Genomic DNA, 7,195 nt, shown 5'->3' with positions numbered 1-7,195 from the left:
GGGCTGCTCTGCCTCCATCGGTCAGGTCACTTCCAGAGCGAGGGACCCAGGGGCATTCCTGGGTTTGGGTCCGCTTTTCTCAGGACTGCCTCCACTCAGCCGAGGTGAACAATGACAGGGAGCCACTGTTTGCTCTGGGAGCAGGAGGAAGGACAGAGAGAGAAAACATAGCTTCCTAGCATGTGCATGCCCCAGGACTCTCTCAAGAGATCGCGACACCCAGCATCTCGAAAGTTCGGGTGTCTCGGAGCAGGTCACGAGGCGTTTGGGGGGATGCCTCACTCAGACCTGAGGAGCTTCCGCAGCTTGGAGGGAAGAGGCTTTCTGGCCTGGCTCGCTGTGCTCTGATGGCCTCTTCTGGAGAAACTGACATATCACCGCTTGAATCCTTCTCCCTTTGGCTCCCCATCAGTTAGAATTTTCTGTTACAAGGAACAGAAATCCAAAGCAAGTAAGATTGTGCAAAGACAAAGGAAAGTTTGTCTCATTAAAATCGGAAGTTCAGATGTGGCTTCAGGTGTGGTTGGATCCAGGAGCTCAGGCTGCATCTCCTGAATCTCTGTCTGTCTGAGCTCAGTGTTCCTCTTCGTGGCTTCACACTCAGACCAACTGCCTGTGTGGTGGCACCTGTACAGCCCGCCATCCCACAAGAATGATGGTTACACATTCTCATTATGGCAGGAAAACCCCCACTGGGCCTGGCATTGTCTTCAAGCGAATCGGGAACATAAGAGCGGAAATCTGGCCTGCGAGCTGTCATGTTCAGTATTCACCTACAGGGAGGAGTGAGTCCTTTCCCAGGTGTCTCAAGCAGAACATTCCAAACTATGCCATATATAGTGTCCTTTTCAGGAGGCCCAGACATCTTGGTTATTATCCAGACCTGCTTGTTTTCAGGTATTTTTTCTTTCTTTCCCTCCCCTAGTGATCTTAATTATGTGAGTGATATAATTATAATTTTTTTCGTTTTTTTTAAGTTTAGTTATTTATTTTGAGAGAGAGAGAGAGAGAGAGAGCAGGAGAGGGGCAGAGGGAGAGAGAGAGAGAGCATCCCAAGGAGGGACTCTTAACATTGCGGAGCCTGAGGTGGAGCTCGAACACACGAACCGTGAGATCATGACCTGAGCCAAAATCAAGAGTCGGACGCTCAACCAACTAAGCCATCAGGTGCCCCTATAATTGTAATTTGAAAAATTCAAAGAAGGCAAAGCAAAAGTAGCCCTCACTCCCCACCCACTTCTCAAACGTGTCACCATGGGCCAGTATAATATTCAATGTGATGTGTGTAATGCTCTAAGAACACACACACACACACACACACACACACACACGGGATGGGGGGTAGGGGGAGGAGAGAAGAAAAATAAAGAAGAGGGAGGCAGAGAGCAACAGGGTGCTCTCTCAGATGGCATGACCAGGAGGGCCTCTTGGAGGAGGTAACCACTACAGAAATGAAATAAGAAAATGAGCCAGATAAACACCTGAGGGAAGGGCAGTTCTGGCAGAGGGAAGGGCAGTCCCAGCAAGTGCAAAGGCCCTGAGGCAGGAGCTTTTTCTTTTCTTTTCTTTTCCTTTCTTGTCTTTTTTTTTTTTTTTTTTTTAGTGAGCTCTATGCCCAACATGGGGCTTGAACTCATGACAAGATCAAGAGTCACACGCTCCACCGACTGAGCCAGCCAGGTGCCCTGCAGGAGCTTTTTCACTGTGTTTGCAGAACAGCACAGAGAGCCGTGTGGCTAGAGCAAAGTGGGTGAAGCAGGAGAATGGTAGGGGCTGGCTGAAGGGACGATGGGGGTCAGACCACGTAAGGCCTTGTGGGTCATGGTGAAGACTTTGGCTTCGATGCCGAGCAGCGGAAGTCACTGGAGGAGTTTTGAATAATGAAATATGACGATCTGATTTGATGTGTTGGAAAGACCACTCTTCCTGCTGAATGGAGAGCACAGGGTAGGGGCCAAGGTGGACAGGAAGACGAGTTAGGGGTTTCACACGACAGTCCAGGCGAGAAATGGCAGCATTGAGACAGAGCTGGAAGTCGGGGGCCTGGGTTTACAGACTCCAACTTTATTCTTCTCACCGTCCCAACGTACCCCACTCTACCTTTCCAGAAAGTTCCTGCCATCCCATAATCTATTGCTTTGTGTACTTGAAAGACATCACCACATGACTTTTCTATCAGGCACGTGCTCCCGTGTCACCTAAATCGGGGTTCACAGGAAGGAGCTGGTCTGGAGGGGGCGCTGTACATATCTGCTACCCAGGGGAAGCAAGTCTCTGGACTTAGCCATCAAGCCTTAGCCATCAAAATATCTAGCAAATGCCAAGTCCCATTAGGAGGCAGTTGTTTGGACCCAGTCCTTTCGAATACTGAGTTAGTTCAGCATTTCAAAAAGTAGGTGACCTGTAGTGACACTAGATAATTTCACATGTCATGTCTGTAAACGTGACATATTTTTAAGGCAGGTATTTATTATAATGTATATTAGGAAAACCTAGAAAGCCTGGAGACGAGCTCCGTGATTTCACAGCCATAACTGCACGAACGAAGCTGAATTTGAAAAAGTGAGTCCGTTTACAGAAGACGATTGATTAGGAGCGCAGGCGGGGCACGGAGGTGGCCCCAGCGACCGTCGTGAGGGGGTGTGTGAATGGGTGACGCTTGGGACACGCTGAGAATCTGGCAGGTGGGCGATTTGGGCCCGGGGTTTCAAGTCCTATCTGGGGGTGAGGGAGGGGGAGGGGGTGGGCCCTCCCTCCCCAGCCCATCGGAGTCACAGAGAAAGGTGTCAGGGTGACCTCACCCCTGGCCCCGCACGGAGGGAACATTCGGTCATGGAAAGAAATTGGGTCTGTTCTTTTTCCCTACATTACAGGCTAATGTTGGAGAAAACAAATTTTGGTTGGCAGACCCGGCTTCATCTAACCTGTTGAAAACTGGCCTCTTTGGCCCCTTCGTGGCTTGTCTGTCAGGCTCTTGCCTCTCACCCGAGCTGTCTGCCTGCATCAGGGCTGGGCTGCAGAAGGAGTTTAGATCATATGTTTTTGTATAAAAGACGCTGATTTATAGAGCCTCTTCATTATGGTGGTTTTAATGAAGCAGGTTACTGTCCCCAAGGGGAGGCTTAACATAGAGTGCTGTTTATGTGTAGATGCCGCAGCCATTTTAAAGGATTGTTAAAATTGTACTTTAATAGCGAGTTGACATAAATCTTTGGCTGCCTTGTTTGGGCAGCGATGAGTGCATCTAACAAGGCAATGGGCACAGGAGCTCACGGGCAAAAGCACCCAACGGCTAATTGCCTCTGAACTTAGCAGGTTGGAAACATAAGCACTCAAGACCCTGGTCTGTTCGCCCGGCAAAAATAAGAAAGGGTTCTGCAGGCTGCCTGCTTTTTTGCCAACACAGCACTTGGAGCCGCTGACTGCAGCAAGTGAATTATTCACCAGGTGGAAGCTTCCCCTGCATTCAGAGAGAAGGGTCTGGCAGGCCTGGGGGCAGCCAGCTTTTGCGCCTTTTTGCTTCAAAGGCGGTCTCTGGAGACCCGGAGAGGATGCCTTCTCCTTACAAGTGCCTCACCATGGCTTGTGAAGAGCGGGCGAAGGCTTGGTCCTGCCCGGAGTGGCCTGGATTCCTGGGTTCAACAAATAGTTCTTGAGCACCTACCTAGGGCGTGGGACACTGGGCTTGATGGAGTCACTAAGGGGTTTTTAGTGGTAAGAGAACATGGACCGAATACCCACACCCCCCCCCCGGGCTGCAGGGTGGTCCCGGGAAGGGAGAGGAGAGAGTGGACACGGCGAGGTGGGGCCGGGGGTTGTGAGTGACGCCTCCCCCAAGGAGAAGGTACCGCTCAGGTCACTTTTGCTGAGCCCCGCCCCATGGGGGAGGCGTGGTTCTAAGCCACCCCCTTAACCCTCACAACCCAAGAGGTGCAGAGCATTACTAGTCCCATTTTATAGGCAAGGAAACGGAATCAGTCACATAGAGGCTGAGTTCATTCAATCCGGCGAGTAAATGGCACAGTTGAAATTTAAACCACAGTCCGTTGAACTTCATAGCCTCTGTTTTAATCACTCTGCCATCTTGCCTCTCCTCCAAGGAGCTGCGGTGGCTAAAAACCAGATCCTGAGCCCTAAAATTCAATACTCGGGACCCTGGCCCGGCTTTGCCAGTCCTGGATGACAGAAAGGAGACAGGAGCTGGTTGCTAAGCAACCTGCGCGTTGTCAATCCTGAGCGGAGCCGGCTCAGTGGAGGCCCGGCTTATCACGTGATGGAGACCCGACCAATCAGAGCGCCCCATTCCCCTGACTGCGCTGATTGGCTCAAGATGTGACCCAAGTTGCTGCAGAGGCAGTGGGACCTGAGACTTTCCAGTGATGGTGGAAGAGTTGTCCTCCACCTGCCGAGTGGCTGAGCTAGGAGGATATTAGTCCGGAGCTGCTAGGGGTCCTGCTGTCCCCAGGGGAAGGTCTGCCTTAGAGCAAAGCCACTATGGAGGTAAAAAGAGTCGAGACTGCATTCTCAGCTTCGGGATTAACCTAAATTTTATGTGAGCCAAGACGGTCCCTTTGTGCCGAAGCCAGTTGAAGTTGGTTTCGCCATCACTTGTAACCAAAAGTGTCACGACAGATACTGTAGGGCAAGGGTTAGTGCTCCCATTTGACAGATGATAAAACTGAGGCTCCGGGCCAAAGACAAGGAAAGGGAAGGATCTAATAGTTATCACTTACCACTTACAGTTAACTGTCCCGTCGCTTTTTTCTTTTAAGGTGATTAAGTGGGTTGCAAGCCCTAATGTGCCACTAACTCACAGACAGACTGCAAATCACATTGTTCCAAGCCTCCGTGTACCCATCCAAGCAATGACTAAGGATCCCAAGGATGTTCCTTGTGGTATTAATAAAGCTCTGCTACAGAAAGTTTCCATAATCAATAGGTTCCAGAAAAGTTGCACCGGCTAGCTTTTTCTTTGGAACGTTAGCATGGCAAAGGTTTTGGAAATCCCAGCAGCCAAGACATAATGTGTGTTCGACCCAGCATTTCCAGGTGTATAAGTTTGATTCCGAATGCATCAAAGATGTTAAAACATGAGCAGAGAGAAAGAAAAAGACACCCAACGAGTAAAATCCTGCTTTGACATGTCAACAACTGTCACGAGGACCGAAAATTTGACTCAACGTTGGAAAAAAGCTCATTTGGATTCCCTCAAAGGCTGAATAAGTGGGAAGTCATCCAGGCTGCAGCATGTAAGCTGCAGGTTAGACAAAGAGAAGAAATGTCCTACAATCCAAGTCCTGGACATGGAATCAGCTCTTGACGGGGAGATGTCCACCTGCGATAATCCAAGGACTAGAGGAACTTCCCTTGAAACAGAAGGCAGAAAATGAATTTAGACATTTCCTGTTCGGACGGCATAACGCAGAGCACAAAGAGGTGACCTAAAGAAGCCCGTTAATAGTGACTTCCCATTTCTGTCCCTTCCAGTTCTCTGAGGTTTCTCTGTACCATTTCCAGAGTGACTAACCCCAGGCTGGATGGCCAGTGCTCCCAGGGGCAACCCTTTCCTTTGATCCTGGCTGTGCTCCACTGTGTATGAATTTGAACTTTCTACTGCTGGCTGACCTGTGGTTGTGTCTCCAGACAGACCTCATACCAGCAACGGCACAGCCTCTGTCCCTCCCAGCAAATGGCAGCTCTCAGGAGACATGGAGGGGGGAGTGTCAATAAGGAGACCACAGGTTAAGGGACGGTAAGGGCCCCGAGACTGACATCAAAGGGAAGCTGTCCCCAGGCCTGCCGACTTAAGTATGGCCCCACGGCCAGCTAGAGAGTCACCTGACAAGAGCAATGGCTTCGGAAGAGAAACTCGGCCCTTGCCAACCTCTGCGCTTTGCCAAATGGGGGTTGGGGGACAGAAGTTTTTAATTTTGACGAAGTCCGATTTATCTTTCCTTTACTGTCGGCAGTGCATCGGGTCGGCCTGAGGAATATTTGCTTTTCCCAAGATCTTTCACCCCCGTTTTCTTCTAGATGTTTTAGACTTTACGTTTAAGTGCATGATTCATTTGAAGTTAATGTTTACGTGGCATCAGTCAGGGGTTGAAGTTCATTTTCCCCCATATAGATATTCATTGACTTCTAAACCATTTGTCAAAAAGGCTTTCTTTTCTTCACTGAATTACTTGGGCACCTCTGTTGAACATCGGTTGAATCTGGATGAGTGATGTGTTTTTGGAGTCTCTCTTCTGTTCCACTGCTTTAGGTATTTTTCCTTAAGGCCCTACCACCCCAGCTGGACTTCTATAGCTTGTAGTAAGTCTTGACATCAGTTAGCGTGAGTCTTCCAACTATGTTGTTTAAAATTTTGTTGACTATTCCAGATGCTTTGTATTTTCATGTAATTTGTGTGTGTGTGTGTGTGTGTGTGTGTTCCTTTATTTATTTTGAGAGAGACAGAGAGCGCATGAGTGGAAGAGGGACAGAAGGAGAGAGAGGAAATTTTAAACAGGCTCCATGCCCAACACAAAGTCCAACATGGGGCCCTATTTCACAACCGTGAGATCATGACCTGAGCCAAAATCAAGAGTCAGACGCTTAACCAACTGAGCCGCTCAGACGCCCCTCGTGTAAATCTTACGATCAGCTCATCAATTTCTAAAAATGCCTGCTGGAATTCTGATTGGGATTGCATTCAATCTCTAGATCAGTTTAGAGAGAACTACCGTCTTAATGATAATAGTGAGGGGGCTTTTTAAGGTTTTTTTTCTATTCATGTAGGTAATCTCTACACCCAATGTGGGGCTCAAATTCACGACCCCAAGACCAAGATCAAGGGTCGCATGCTGTCCCAACTGAGCCAACCAGGTGCCCCAAAGATTGAGTCTTTTATTCTAGGAACCTGGTGTATCTTTCCATTTATTTCAGAGTTTAATGTCTATCAGCAATGTTTTGTAGCCTTTAGAATACAAATCCTGAGAATGTTTTGTTAAATAAATCCCTAAGTATTTTGAAGTTTTTTTATGCTATTGTAAATGGCATTTTAAAATTTCATTTCCCAATTGTTCAGTGCTAGTATACAGAATTTAAATTGATGTTTTCTATTGATTTCAAGCCTGCAATTTTTCTAACTCTCTTATTACTTCCTGTCAGTTATTTTGTTGATTCTTTAGGACAAATGTCTCTTTTATCCAAT

The 7,195-nt window shown here is 48.3% G+C and overlaps 1 long non-coding RNA gene across 1 annotated transcript; it reads left to right on the top strand.

The window, feature by feature from the left end:
- Nucleotides 1–4,369: 4,369 nt before the first annotated feature.
- LOC122236952 lies at nucleotides 4,370–6,382 on the top strand. Its single transcript, XR_006215132.1, has 2 exons — nucleotides 4,370–4,500; nucleotides 4,773–6,382. It is a non-coding gene; the product is annotated as an uncharacterized LOC122236952 (long non-coding RNA).
- The last annotated feature ends 813 nt before the right edge of the window (nucleotides 6,383–7,195 follow it).

The sequence above is a fragment of the Panthera tigris genome, chromosome A3 (genome assembly GCF_018350195.1).
Source record: "Panthera tigris isolate Pti1 chromosome A3, P.tigris_Pti1_mat1.1, whole genome shotgun sequence".
Taxonomy (NCBI): domain Eukaryota; kingdom Metazoa; phylum Chordata; class Mammalia; order Carnivora; family Felidae; genus Panthera; species Panthera tigris.
This window is presented reverse-complemented; position numbering and strand designations above follow the sequence as displayed.